This window comes from Scophthalmus maximus, chromosome 21 (genome assembly GCF_022379125.1).
Source record: "Scophthalmus maximus strain ysfricsl-2021 chromosome 21, ASM2237912v1, whole genome shotgun sequence".
NCBI lineage: Eukaryota > Metazoa > Chordata > Actinopteri > Pleuronectiformes > Scophthalmidae > Scophthalmus > Scophthalmus maximus.
The window spans coordinates 3,357,622-3,373,542 of record NC_061535.1 but is presented as its reverse complement, the minus strand read 5'-3'; the positions used below and the strand labels follow the sequence as shown (position 1 = coordinate 3,373,542).

At 43.1% G+C, this 15,921-nt stretch overlaps 1 protein-coding gene across 5 annotated transcripts in view; it reads right to left on the bottom strand.

Moving 5' to 3' along the window:
- Nucleotides 1–15,822, bottom strand: part of sulf1 (sulfatase 1) — an 83,053-nt gene extending 67,231 nt beyond the window's left edge. For 3 of the 5 annotated variants that reach the window (XM_035618992.2, XM_035618993.2, XM_035618991.2), the window contains exon 1: nucleotides 15,633–15,817. The gene's annotated coding sequence lies outside the window, so the exon portion shown is untranslated. Of the gene's footprint in view, nucleotides 1–15,632 lie in introns of all 5 variants that reach the window. The other 2 variants (XM_035618994.2, XM_035618995.2) reach the window with 2 other exon arrangements.
- Between the last annotated feature and the right edge of the window lie 99 nt (nucleotides 15,823–15,921).

Here is a 15,921-nt window from a genome sequence, read left to right as displayed (position 1 = left end):
TGATAAAGAACACTGAGCATTTACCAGCTCAGACAAATTAAAAAGTTTCATGGGGCTAAAGACACGGGTCCTGTGAATGGACAAACACGTTGACAGTGTAACACACAGACGGAATGATTTCTAACATCTATTATGCGCGACGACCATTTACAGCCTCCACCTGAGCAGACAGTTTTGGGTCGGTCGCAATATGCATTAGACTCGACACCCAACAAAAACAACCCTTCAAATGCTTAGTAAATTTTCCATTCACCTTTTTAACTACAAGACACAAGGGGGATTTCAGTTGTGAGAGGAATTTGGGTTTATAGGTGCTCCCCAAGGAACCTTGGGGGCATAACAGTTTATTTTAGCACGCTCCCTTGAGGGTAACGTCTAACCTGCAGCTCAGACGGACATAAATCCAGTATATGCTGAACTATCAAAAAAAACAAACAACACTTTCAGCACAGGGTAGGCAAGTGCCACATATCACCGCGTCAATCAGCCCGAAACGGATGCCATCCATCTTTATGCCCACACGTTACAGAGAATAAGAGCACACTCATTGAAACATTCCTGACTGTTCAGCAAGCTAGTCAGAGCTTCGAGTCAAGCGTGTTTCTCACATTATTAAATGAGAATGGCCTTTAGTGCAGACAGCAATAAAGAAAGATGCGAGTCTGACTCTCGAAACACAGCTATATTGAGTCTGATACAAATGAGTATTTCAGGACGGCCAGGTGACGCATAGCTTTTTTGAGGGAACAAATTACCCAAAGGTGGACAACGACCCCAAGCTCTGTTGGTGCTGTGACAGGAATACGAGTCTGGATAACCCAGTGCCACAACAGAACAAAATGCAGAGGGTGAGAAAATTGAAGCCCAGAGGAGATTGATGAGCAATTTGCGACACAGTCCGCAAGCTGTGGAGCAGCTGCCCCCCCCCCCCCCCCCCCCACCCAACTGTCCCGAGCCTGGTCGGGCCAGCTCTCAGCTAAGAAAAGTAAAACAACAAACCAAGACAACTGACTGGTAAATTAGCGTTTTATAGTCTGGGGTTGTAAGGAAGGTGCAACAGAGAACAAGGCTGGGGGGACTGGGAGGACGGAGAAGGGGGCGGGCGAGAGGAAGTGAGGGGCTTTGACCTGAGATACAGCATTGACAGTGATTGTCCCTCATACGGTCGTAAAAGCGTAACTTGAGCATAATGAATATAGATGGAGACATTTTTTTTTACACAAAGAAAACTTTTGCTGACCATCTGAGTGTCAGGGTAAATATTGGTTGAGGAAACTGAATTAAAATATGTAGAGCAGGTGAAAAAAAAAATACAGCTGTTCAGGACTGAAGTCGATTTGCAGACTTCTAAAAACAATTTGAAGATGCAAAAGCTGGACCCAGCATATGTGGAACCACTATTAAAGACACATTGTGGCAGAAGCGATGAGTCCATCGAAAGAATTGGGGGGAAAAAAGACTCGCTGGCAGTAGAGTGGTAAACAAATCTTTCAGCAAAGTAAAGTATAAATGCTCTCAATGGAAACAAAGTAAGAACACAAAAGGATATCTGAGGCCAGGAAACACGATGACATTTTGAATCTAAATGACACCAAAGCTGGGAGACCGACCCAGAACCGAACCAACGACGGGAATTCACTGCAAACAACCTCTCCCATGCTACAGCCTGTACAGTGTGGTCCCACTGGGATGGACCGACGGCCAAAATATCTTTGGGAGCTGTGGGAAAGTAAAAACCGAGTTGATCTAAGGCACAAAAGCTTTTCCAATGTCTGTATTTCCCTGAAATATCCGACAACGATGAAGAGGAGTATACTGATACGAAAAAGATGTTGCAAGGCACTGGCCCCGCAACACGGCACTGTGTGCCCAGCCAGATTGACTTTTCCATCACAGCTGAGGAGAAGAGCTTTCCCAACATGCATTTGTGTTATGAAATCTGTTCTCATTAAAAGGGTTGTGTGAGCTAAGCTCCACAACTATATCATTAAGATTCACTCACAATTATGTTCATATCATATGTATATTCACTTGATTTAACTTTGTTTCAAGAAGATGAAAAAAAGATGTTAAAAAAGTCTGTAAAAATCTTTTCTGTTGTTTATGAGCATGTGCATGCAAGATGGGGAAAAAAAATAAAACAACAACAACAAAAGGATTAACTTTCAAAGAGGAAATAGCAGAAATAATATCACCTGAGTGTTAAGTCATCAGGTCAGTTGTCACCATTAAACATCTTAATGTGAAATGGTTTTATAGCGCCATCGTCACCCCGATACAACCTGATAGGTCTCTGTGTTAATGCAGAAGACAATGGCTCAACTCATGACCTTCTGTCCTGTGAAGCGCTGCGAGAATAGATTCAGGATCGTAGAGAAAGAGCCCAAATTAAGACGCATTCAATTGTTTGTGTTACTTTGAAGTTAATTCAGACAAAAAGGATGAACGACATTGCCCCCGCATCTGAATATTAGCTTTGAATACCGTTTATTCTTCTCCATTCATATCGATCTCTTATTTTCATGGCATTAAATGGCTTCATGATCATGAAATTATATCTATAGTAGAGCCTAAACATCATGGATTTTTCGGGGCCAATGCTGAAAAATTCAGATAACTGCACATCGGCCAATATATATAGATATAGGAAAAATTCTTAGCAATGATTCCTAAGATGTTATTATCAAATCGTTTAATCATAAACTTTCTGATAAAAAACTATAAATTAAAAAAACCCAAGTTCAGCTGTATATATATATATATATATATAGAACTTAGATTAAGAATTTTTTTTCACCTAAAACGTAAACATAAATGCTCATCTTTTCTTATGTCTGTGAAAGGTTCATATCGACTGATCATATCGGCTAACCAATATATCAGGCTCTTAACTTTGGTATCTCCAAATATATATATATAAATATAACATATTATAGTTTTGCAGGGATTGGAAACAAACAGGACAACTAGAACGGCACTATGAGAGCTCATACCTCTGCCTTGGCTAACGCCCTATCTTGCCATGTAAAAGAAAAAAAGAAAAATAATTTCTTGATCCGACCATTTATCTGGATCCGATCCAAAATTTAATTGGCTCTTGCTTGGGCCACACCCGTCCACAAAATGTATTGGAAATCTGTATTTTTTGCGCAATCCTGCGAACTAACAAATAAACGTAGATGAAAACATGACCTCCTTGGTGAAGGTAACCATGTAGAGGTTCACATGATTCCCACTGTTGTGGTGCAGATAAAAAGCTCCATCAACACCAATGACAAACTTTTTCTTTAGGTGTTTCTACTTGTCATGTAATCAGAAAAGTGCGTCTATGCTCCATGGTAATAGAATCATAAATCTATTACACTGAAAATATTTTGATAGCTTCTGTTGGCTTTCAAAAAGCCTCATGTAAATTCACTGATTGCATCTAAAGGATTGTTCACGGTAAACAGCAAACGGTCGTCATTAGGTACTCTATCAATACACATGTACTTTTTACAGAACTGATCAAATACCATAAATGGGCACAATCTCTCTATTGAAGCCAAAATCAACAAAGACGGTGCGGTAAACTCGACTGAGACCTCACTCCCTCGCCACCTGTGCATACAGTTTAAAACATTTTGCACTCATTAACACAGACACACACAGACAGAGCAAACTCTCAACCGATCGGAGGAGGTGGTGTTTGGATAAATCAAGGAGGACAAGTCCCTGTTGATCCCACCACACCCACTGGTTTCCTCTCTGAAGGGCCTGCAGAGTAAATAACAGCAGGACAGAGATTATTCTGACGGCGGCTCTCCTCCACCCCGAGTGCAAACACACACACACACACACACACACACACACACTTGTACTTGTATCTTTGTGAGGACGCTCATTGACATAATGCATTTGCCAGCTACTTGCTCTAACCTTTGCCATCACCACCAAATGTCTAACCCCTAACCCTAACCCTTAGGCTACATCCACATTACTACGGTTTTGTCTTAAAATGCATCACTGCTGCTACGTTTGCGCCTGCCGTCCACACTACTTCCGGAGTTTTCGGGCGCCTAAAACTAAGACGTTTAGAAAGATGCTCGCCCTGTTTTAGTTTGAAAACGCTGGGTTGCGGTATGGACGAGCAAAAATGTGGACGTTTTGGAAACGATGGGCCAGTCACCCATATTCTCTTCCTTCATCATTGCTCCAAGAGAAAAAAAATCCCTGCTTTTACTTTTCACAATTGTCATCACTCGTTCATATTACTTCCTGTAACTCCGTAACCAACAGCAAAGTAGACAATCTGCTTCCTGTTTACACCGGTACAAACATGCTCGGTGTATGTGAACGGTCAAGTGATGTACGTTTTCAGGGGTGTCAGTCTGGGCAGGGATTAATCCTGATAAGTGTGGAAGGAGATGGTTTCAGTTTTGGAACAAAAACCTAATGCGAACCCTAAAGTCTTAACCATTGAACAGTAAAATGTCCTCACTTTCCCCACAATGTCTTCACTCTTTAAGGTCTAATATTCCAACCGGTCCTCACGAGGATAGAAGTAAACACACACACACCCACGCCCACACCCTTATCAGCCCCGTAAGCAGTATGGCTCGTACCTACTTTTCTCTCCCATCCTCTGACATTCTCATCACCTTCCCCCGCACAATCTGACTTCCTCCATTTCGCAAGCCTTGTAAACAAACACACCAAACTCTAACATAACACAACCCAATCACCGATCGTGGCCACATGTCACTCCTACACACACACACACACACACACTCCACAGTGTGTGTGTGTGGGGGGGGGGGGGGGTGTAAGCGCTCCCCGAGCTCTCATTCAAACACCCGCAAATTTGCTTATCATTCAATATATCTGTCAATGAAATTTTTTTTTCCACCCTCCTCGCCTTCAATCCCTTCGTCTCCCTCACTTTTTTGGCCAACAGGTCCTTCCATCTGTTGAGCAGCTGGTGGAAGAAGAGGAGAAAAGGAGGAGGAGGAGGAGGAGGAAGGGGAGGGGGGGGGAGGCCCCGACTTCACTCGGCGGTTTGCTACGCTCAACAGTCCAACTTTCTCCCAGAGACTGTAATGACTCTTCAGCGGGTCTCATTAGGTCCTGACTAAGCACCGGCTTCACCTCCCTGAATTATGTCACATCCAGGCCACAGACATCCCACAGTTAAACAAGTCACTGACACAACACTGATCCATACTGTAGTATTATTTTTGTCTCACTGGAATAAAAGTACTCACTAGCCGCAGGCTGTCCAAAAAGGAAAGAGCACGCATTCGACTTCCACTGAAACGTGAATTGAAATGTCTCTGATAGAAGCGTCACATCTGATTAGGCATTTTCTACGATGTCAAAAACAGCAACACGGTCCAGCTTAATGGACGCTGTTGAGAAAAGCATGTGTATCAAAATGTGTCGCCCATCAGTTTCCCCCCATCCCTTCTCCTCCTCCCTCTCCTCTCCCCTGACAGACGGGCTTGGGGCGGGCAGGTCCGGGGTCGACAACACACGTTACCCGACCCGGCCCGTCGCTCGCTTTCGCTCTCTAATGATGTTGGCTCAGTCCCATTCCCAATGTTGGTTTAACCTGATGTTAATGTGCCCATTCTGCACTTCTGAAACAAAGTTCTGTTCCATGGGGGTCTTGCACACGTCCAGCCGCCGTCACCCCCGCCTTCGAATGTGGTTTTTAAGTAGCGCCGTCTTAAAAAACAAGACAGACCCCATTTGTGCCTCCGCAATCACCGCTTGTTATTGCCCGTCACAGTGGACAAGACATTATGTGAGAAACCGTGCAGATGTCCCAGGGCAACCTGAGAGTGTTTGGAAAGATTCAATGCTGTTAGACCGGACTTTTGAAACCTATTATTTTCCTTTAAAGCGATAGGTGCTGGTATGATTGGTCAAAGATAGGTCTTCAGGACAGGAATTGTTTTAAAGTTGCTAAATAAATAAAAGCATGAAATAAACAATTGTGAATTGGCCAGTTATGCAAATGAGACCATATTACTGTATATGACAAGTTGATCTACTGTTGGTTGATCATGTTGTACATCCTGTGAGAAGCAGATTACCAAATCTGTATGGCACCCTTCTTTACCTTCTTGACCCCCCCTCCGGACGTGCTACACCTGTCAAGTGAGTCACAACTGCACTGTGGGATCCCCCTCCTCCCACACCCCACTATATCCTCACTCCTGAACAAGATACTGAGAAACGAAAAGTCCTTCCCTTTTTTTGAAACAACTCACCCTCTAGGTGACGACATAGAATTATTAAGACAATATGTCCATTCTTGTCAGCACCAAAACAGTTAGTGCTTTCAACTAAAGTAGGTACCTTTGGTAAGATATGTATGAGGATTTAATTATAAACTGAAAGGAGGAATCCCAACAATACCTGACACTGTCGATAACCTGCACCAGAAAAAAAATGTCAGTCTGTGTCTTATGAAAGCTATGCAAAAAACAAATTTTATTGCTCCCAACACCACTGCAAACAAATCCACATTTTCTCTTCCGAGACAAGGCACCGCATGATGGCAGAGAGAACTTTGTGCCTGTGTGACCCTGTGGGTAGCGGTGCTGTCCGGATCACTTAGCTTCTGGCAAATTGGTCCCAGGCTCTAGGCCATTGACCAACACCTACTGTATAAAAAAGGGAAACATTTCCCCATTTTGATTCCCGTTCAAACAAACAAAAACAAACAATTCAGCATGTTGATGAACGGCAGCACATCCGACAACACCTGTATCTCCCTTTGCTTTTTAACAAGCAACACAGTGAGAAACGGTGATGTAGATAGAAAACCATGTCGTGGGAAACATAAGCTGACAAAGTGAAGGGAAATATGTTTTAACAGTTTCCAATTACAGCAAGGTGTACTTTGGTTTCTCTTGAAAGTGTGCTGATGTTCTGCCAATCCCCCGATGGTTCTCCAGAGCAAATCAAAAATGCTTGACGTGGGGAAAAACAAACCCAGATGATTTCAAAGTCTAGGCTTTGAAGTAGAGACCAGCACTGGATTTTGGATGCTGATACCGATTTTTATTGAGTAAAAAATTCAATATGTTGACATATATTCTTTGTGTTACAAAGTATATATACACTGTGAATTGGTAGGTTGTCGATTAATTTGTGGTGGAGACTTCGAAATTATTCTGAGCGTATTTTACTGCATTATGTTCTGTTAAAGTAAGGTTTTCGTATCTGACAGCATATGAGTCGATATCAATATATCAGTGATAGGCCAACCGGGGCCAATAAAATCGACTGACCGCAGCTTGTATCTGTCCTTTTCTACTTTGAATTTTATTACAGCTCTGTGAAGTCTCAGAGGGCAAGGCCCAGACACGCCTGAGTTGCATCACACACAACTATATCTTCCAGACCGCTAGTTCCTATCAATCCACCATATGCTCTCAGGGTCAGTGTGACCATTAGCATTTAAGATGATTACTAGTTACATCATTGGGATAAAAAAAAATGTTTTTTAGGGCCAAAAAAAAGGGAGAGAGCGATTGCAGACGACATGGGCCATTCACTTTACTGACCTCATCTCGACAAACCCCCACCGAACACACACAATCCTTGGCTGCCTGTCTCCTCATAGACCTATTCACACCATGTCGGGCGAAAGCCCTAAGTCTTCCCTCATTCAATAAGATGCCTGTCAATTCCAGCCGGGGTTTCCATGTCTCTCCAAACACAGGGAGGCACAGGTCAGAAGAAAAGTCCACCGGAGAGAAATCCCATCTGTGTCCCCCATCCATTCTGCCGCTCTGGACATGAGCAAACAGCTTGTCTTCACCGCCCTGGCAACCCCTTTTCACTTCACACTGGCAAACCACACACATACACACATTGAATCTGGGGGGGTTGTTGACGGCAGACCCAACACCATCTCATGAATCGCGAGAGATGGGTTGTGGTTTGAGCCGTCGCACACATAATAAGGCGACTTCCTGGCTCTTTGTGACGCTGGTAGCAAAGCCCTCTGAGAAGCTCGGAGAAAAACGACGAGAGGAAACCCCGCTTTCTGGACCACAGCACTTTGAAAAACACTGTCTAAATGGCGAGCCTTCAGCTGTGGCGCAATGAGGATTTAGTTGATGTTTGCATATGGTAATCATTGTGCAGACATAAGGATTTGGCTTTTTGTTAAATTTAAAAAAGAGTGGAAACTCTTTCATGTGGCGTATTAAAATAACATATTTGCAAGTGAGCACGGCCTAAAACTAATATCTTTTTGTCTTCAACAATCCTCTTGGAACTTTAAATGTTTTGTCAAAAAGCAAAAAAGGAGCTTTGGAAACGCTGCCAAGCTATTGTTAACTCCAACTTTCGGCTTCATTATCATAAAAACCCGAAATTTATTTCCGCATGATGAATTTTTGGCCCAGGTCAAACTTCGGTGGAACAGGTACACGATACATGTCAACTCCTCACAGGCTGCCTCTCGCCCAGTTCAAAGCATATAGTCCTCTTTCAATTCCATGTAACACACACAGAGCAACGCGATGGGAAAGTTCAGTCCTCAATTGGCGAGTTTGCTTGGACAGATTGGACAAATATTTCCTTTGTGCGGTCGTCTCCTCGCCTCTGTTGGGCCCTGACAGCCGCAGAAGAGGGAGTGAACAATGCAAACGGCACAACATTGTGGACCGGCTGGCTCGTTCCATCAAAGACACATGGCCGTCTCACCAGCTGCCTGGTCTTGTTTACATTGCACTACTAACCTAAAGGTATCAATTATGTTCATGAGGAAAAGGAGGCTAATAGTATAGTATGGTAAACACTCAGTTTTTTTTAAGGTAAAGAAGGATTTTGGCCTCGCAAAAAGAACAGCACATCTGAATAAAACTGCAGAAACGAAGGCAAAGCGATGGCAAACGTATGAAGAACTAAGTTTAACACCTTTGCTGCAATGAAAAAACTATGGATGGGAATATGGTTTAATTTAATGGCACAAATTCAAAGTACCAATTTCCATTTGAAGGATTGTTGTCTTTTGACGTCACCTAAGAACACATTCGGTTTGACCGTCGGTTGAAAAACGCCCACCCCCCCAACTGGAAACCGCTCTATCCGCTTTTCAATGCCAAGAAAAACACCACACACAGTAAGACAACTTCAGATGTCTCGGGCTCCATATGGAGCCATCGACAGAGTGGACGGCTCTGTAACAGCACACCGACTGCAAGGACAAACAGCAGCCTTGACCACATGTTCCTGTAAATCAAACCCCCAAGACTTGCACTTCTGTGTCAGCGTCCTGACACGCAGCACTAAAGCACAGGTGATCCCGTTAAGATCACTTCATAGCTCCGACTTCGCAAGCCGGCCCAGCAAAGCAGACAGAGGTAGAAAACCTGCACAGAGGAAGCAGGAAAAACTAGTAGATGTGTTAAACCTTTATTTTTTAATGGAAACTTTGACCAAAAGTACAAATGTTCTTGTACTTTGGTCAAATTCACACCAGGGAGTTGCCAAATTCAATTTCACTCTTCTGTTGACCAACTACAAGAAAAGCATGGGAAATCAAATTTCCTGAAGAGAAACTCACTGATGAGGAACTTTAACTGAGCGAACATCTCAACAGCCATCAAAGACATTGACATTTGGACAAAATAAACCTAATTACACATATTTACCTTCAACAGGTTTTTAGTCAACCTATAAAGTCAAGTTAGATGGACTGTATTTATATAGTGTTTTTCTAGTCTTATCTACCAAAGAGCTTTTGTACAGTACAGGTCACATTCATACGGTGCTGCTATTTACGTACTTTTTCTATTAAATTCATACACTGAATAGCCATCAGAGGCAATTTAGGGTTCAAGTGTTAAGGAAAGGGGATCGAACCACCGACCTTTGGTTTGTGGCTCACCTCTTTATTTCCTGACCCACAGGTGATTAGATTAACTCCTGCAGGCTAACTGAGACCTGGTAGGAATTGGGGCTGTACTGGATTATTATATTGAACACTGATTAAAGTTATTTTCTAAATTAATTGTTTAATCCAGTAAATTAACATTAGGTTATTTTTTTCATTTACGCACTTTTCATAAGCCTTAGTTTACATCTTCTGATGTCTTTTTTTATTCTGGTCGAAGTCATTTTATCAACAAGCTGCTGCAGAATGTTTACTGTTGATCAACGGATCGAGAAGGAATATTTACCAAATTGACTTAAAACAAGTTTCAACCTTTTCTAATTTTTACAACATTAGAAAACACAGGATGTTTGAAATGATTCTAGCAGGTGACTGGGATAGTTGATAAAACGTGTTTTATAACCTCAAACATGAGAGCAACTCTGCTTGTTAAAACAAATATTAAAAAACTTCGGTCTACCCTGTTGCTAATTTGCAAAATCACTTTTTACAGCAGAGCCTCCTGAAGGGATCATACACACGTTATACTAATCATTCAAAACGGAGACTATAAAAAATAACCTGTCTGCGTGTACATCGAAAAAGCAATACAGAACATTCTGTTCCTTGGGATTTTCTGGGGTTTTATCAGCAAACTTTAGACGTGATTAATAACAACAGATTGAAGACCAGGGTCTCAACAGGAGGGAGCCTACCAACAAGGCACATTATCAGAAACACTCCAGGAGGAGGTTTGAGTTCACCTCCTTCAGCAACATCATCTGTGCCCTCTTGTGGAGGGCTGGCACAGTTCAACCTCCTCACACGTCTTCACTCCCTCACCATGTAGTCTGAGGGGGGAAGAAAAAAAAAAAACACAGGAGACCACAGCTACTGGCATGAAACATTTGTCAACAGTCACTCTAACGCGCTTCTCTATTCTCTCTTTAGATGCTCTTCTCTCGCCTTCTCCCTCAAAACTGTTGGCACGTCACAAGTACCTCTCAGCTTCAAGGAAATATATCAGAGAGAACTAGTATCAGGCCCCAAAAAACCTCCTCATTGTTTGGCTCTGACTTGAAAGGCTCCTAAACGTCAAGTGTGCTATATTCATAAGCTCAAGTCCAACCATGAGCTAAGTTGTCAATTACGTCACTGTAGGAGCACTGGAACTACTCGGTTATCAATGATTTTCTCTTTGTTCGTTCCCCTCGCCCCTCTTTATGAAGAGCCACAGGGAGACATTAATATCAAAATCTATTTAAAAAGGGGGGATTTTTAGAGGCAGCCTCTCTACCCCGCTGAGATGATGCAAGAGACAAAGACTGATTCACATGCTGTAACGGGAACAACTTGGGGAAGAGAGAGAAAAAAAAGAGAGAGAGGAAAGAACATTCAGTACAAAGAAACATTTGATGACTGTCCCTTTTAGGTCTACAACGTAAAAGGTAAGACATTGAACACTGGGTCTGCTCCCTTTAAAAGATTCAAATCCATGCTTTATGTATTCTATATATAATTAGCTCTGATGTTTCACAAGATTCTGCACAAAGTTGCCCTGGATAGTAGTAAGCAGGGTTCTCCCCCTTATCCAATAAATCCATTTTTTATTTCATGTTCGCTGACACCCAGTGAGATCATGTGCTGTTAAGCCTGACTGCACACTCACCATATTGTATAGATCACATTTGTGGGGTCAGAATTTTACTACACTCTACCATCCCCCCCAACCAACCCTCTTCTCTAGACCTTTGCGGTTCCCACTTAAAAGAGGACTAAAAGGGAGTGTGTGGCTGTAATGTATTATTGTTTCAAAGCTGGTGGTCGAGGTGCTGCGTACCTGCTGTGTGACCTTCTGGTACGACATTTTCTTTTGAGTCAACCCTGCTCCGATGGTTCGAGTGACTACTGGGGTTTCAGAAGCACTCCCGTTTGGATAAACATTACATTCACAGCTTTTGATGAAAATGGCCCTAAATAAAAAAATGGATGGCCTTTAGGGGTGGATATGGTGAAAAAATACTATCTGGGACAGCTGGAGGAGACATCCAGTCATTCTTTTGCTCTGAAAAAAATAATCATAAAAGTGAAACCCAGAAAATGGAAAGCCTTTGTGCAGCCAGAGCAAAAAAATACTTATGACTCACAGGGAGAATTTTCATCCTGGCTCTGCTGTGATGTGAAGTTTAGGGAATTTGTCTCCTCTGTTCATGTTGATACTCTCAACATCTTTTGCAAATCATGACCAAAAACTCCGTCACAACAACAAATGTGACTTGTTAACGTTCCGGTCCGTCCATCACATGTCGGTCTCGACCGCGCTTGAAGCTAATGTATCGTGACCCCTGAATAATTCCACTTAGCATCGCATTGCTGGGAAATTGAGATCAGACTCTTGGCAGCATTCGCCTTTGATGAGGGGAAACGGCGTCATCTCTGTGATTGGGAAGGGGGAAGAACCAAACACTTGCAGCGTTACTCACATGAGCGACAATTAATCTGTCCTTTGCCATTTCCTTCTGCTCGGACCTGACAAAGCCAGTGGCCCCTAAACCATCATCAACTGACTGAGGCTAATTCTGATGACAGGTATGTGCAAAGAGAACGGCAACAAAAGGTTTCTCACACACTACTCGCCAACTTATGGACATGATACACGAAGGGAGAGAGCAAGAGCTGAGACAAGGAGCAGCAGGTGTGAAGCAGCTGAGAGCCGTCATATTTTTCTTCTGGCTTCAGTACACACACTCTCTGGTTTCCTATGGTCAAAGATCCACCAGAGGTTATTGAACGTCAGACAGCATCGCTCAGCCGTACCCCGCCCTTCTTTGTCCATTGATGAAATAACAACACTGACACTCGCACTGCGTTGCCAAATCAAATGATTCAATATTGTCTCTACCGCATTCTCAGTTGAGAACAGCAGGTTATCTGGAACTTGTAATTGTTCTTAAGTGCTTTGGTATTAGCAGGGGAGGGATTTTTCTGTTTTGTGAGAAACACTCTTTAGCCATTCCGATCACGTCAGAGTGAACGGTTCTGTCTTGAATGTCGGAGTTGATCTTTGATGCAGTGGTGGTTTATGGGGGTAGTATAGTTTTGTGAATGAAAGACATATTAAACCCACAGACGTGTCCAAAGTGGTCGGGAACTGCTTAAGGTTAAGCAAAGGCAATCAATCCTCAGAACACACACACACACACACACACACACACACACACACACACACACACACACACACACACACACACAGACACACAGACACACAGACACACAGACACACACACACACACACACACACACACACACACACACACACACACACACACACACACACACACAGATGAGTGAAAATGGGACTTTGCAGCATCAGGACTAAGTAAAAGTTTCTGGTGAGTCGAAGGAATAAGGTTGTTCACAAATGACCAAATTGTGAACAACAACAAATGACAACTGATCGATTAATCGAGAAAACAATCAACATATTAATCGAAAAATTTTAATAATTGTTAGTTGCAGCCCAAGGCAGAAGGCTTTGATAAATGGGTGAATGCACAAAAAAGTACCAAGCCAGCCAATTAGAATCAAGCAGCATGACAACGGGTAATAAATCACAGTGTAGAGTAAAAAGCCATGTGCAGACTCAATAAATTCACTGCAACTTTATATGTAAATAAAAAAAAGGAAAGAGCAGGGGATACGGATGGGATCGCTGGTGCTTTCGGATCACGGGACACTGAAACCATCAGCCCTGATGGTGAAATACAACCCATGTGCAGCTACGGCAGTGGAGGAGCTCCACGTCAGCCCGAGGGCACGTTTGTGTGGATGTAGGAGAGGAGAATGCAGTTTCAACAATAGCTCAACAAATGATCAGGTTAACAAGTCTTTTGTGTCCCTGCCAAATTATTTAGTTTCAGTCCATTCCAGACGTGGGGAAAAAAGAAAAAAAAACATGATGCACGCAAGTAAAAGCGCAAACATTTTCCAAGACAGGGCAGACCACCAGACCGAGATTAGATGCTTGCATTTGAAAGAATAATAAGTCTAATGCAAGCACACTGGATTCCACACTGGACCCTGAGACAAGCAACCGACTTTGGATGAGTCATCTGACCCAGGTCTAAGCCTCACCCACCGCAGGGCCTGCGAACGTGTAACACACACGCACGCACGCACGCATGCGCGTCTGGAAAACTGACCACATCACGGTCAGGGAGAAGAACCATAAATTAGTGCGCGAGGAAGAAAAGGGAGATACAGACGAGACAGCTCAGACTACTGTTCTCACACACTCGAGTCTCACAACTGAACCGTAGCAGAGTGCAGGCTGCGCTCGAGCCCCCGGGGCCTCGTGGGACTCTTAAGAGAGATTTGACAGAAAAGCCTCTCAATCAGCCAGCGATCACAACGGGAATTCTGTTGATCCATCCAACGTGTAATCCATCTGGATTTTCTGAACAATTCTTTGGAAACAACATTAAATGCGCGACGTTCCAAAGGATCATACAAAATCGTAATCGTTAATCCCGGTAGCGATCTATTTTTCTTTTAAACACACGAAAAGGAGGGGGGGGGGGCATTTCCACATCCTTCATGATCAAAAATTGAGACTGACACCTTGAGCTTTACGGAAAAAGGCATTAAGAGAACAGATGGTTTTGTTACCATAATCGCGTATGATTGTAAAACGAGAAGGTCGGTGAACTGCCACAGCAAACAGCTGTAAACGTTGGGGAAACTATTCGGCTAGAAACAACACGAGATGCGTTCAACGCGGACAAGTTTGTCCTTCAGCACGTCACAAGCGCTGCCAAACCTAACAGCCTCGACTTATCCACTCAACAGTGATGGATATCTTCTGGTTTACAGCGTTGGGGCGAGGATGGTCAACGGCTATTTTTATTATGCTGCCTGAGGTTTGACCAAATAAGTGGATTTAAGCCGTTGTTCCTAAGACAGAATCCCCAAACACCACACAAACAAAGCACGCAGAAACTGGAGCCATCTCACATTTACACTGGAGTTTACACTTTCGCCAGGTAGCCACACACCGTCATGCTACCAAATGTAGCCTACATGAGCTAACAAGAGCAAGCGTTTCAAACACTGTGGAGCGATGGGGTTATTGCATGGTTGCGAACAAAAGATTTTATAATGAAAACAGCGAAGCCAACCAACAAACACCAGGGTGATGTCCTTTTCATTATTAAAGGCCTTTTTTCACAATCGAACAGCTGTGAAGGCTGTGAGAGGATGTCCCAGACACGTTAGAGGTGGTTCAATGTCAATAAATTCATAAATGAGTGAGCTATTGGAAATGCACACCTTTAATGTAAAAAAATATTATATATTGAAATATATTATTTTAGTGTTTTTATTAAATTTTATTTTTTTTATCCATCAGGTGTGTGTCAGTGGTTTGACATTCCTACGTCTAAAAACTAAAAAGTTGGATGGAAAGATGGAAACGGGTCGTCCCTGACAACGCCTGTAGTGACATGCGCAGTGGGCAGACATCCACCCCCTTGCGCTCTCCGCCACATCGTCATCTTCGGTCAATTTGAATTGGTAAAATCTGTGAAACATATTCCCGAATCACCTCTCCGACATTATCATGACACAACGGGGACAGGTGTAGGTTTAGGCACGGAGCTACTGAAGAGCACAGCCGCGAAAACCGACGGATGTCAAATGTGAAACCGACCTCAGCCCGGTTCCAACAAACAAAACACAGCTAGGACAGTTAGCTTACCTTGACGTGCTCCTTTCTCTTGGACTCGAACGCAGCCTCCTTTATTTGCAAATCTAACTGGTAAGTTAGCATTTCCTGAAAATTCTCAGACTGGAACCAAAACACAACGCAGTCCTCATTATTACGTCTTCCCACCGGACACCGTGATGGCCATGCTGCAAGCTCACTTTGACGAAGATGGAAACCGGAAGTGAATTTTTTTTCGTTTTGCTTTTAAACTTTATTGTCCAACATGCACAAGAGAAAAAGTGCGCAGAGGAAATAACAATGAACATATTTCATTCTGCAA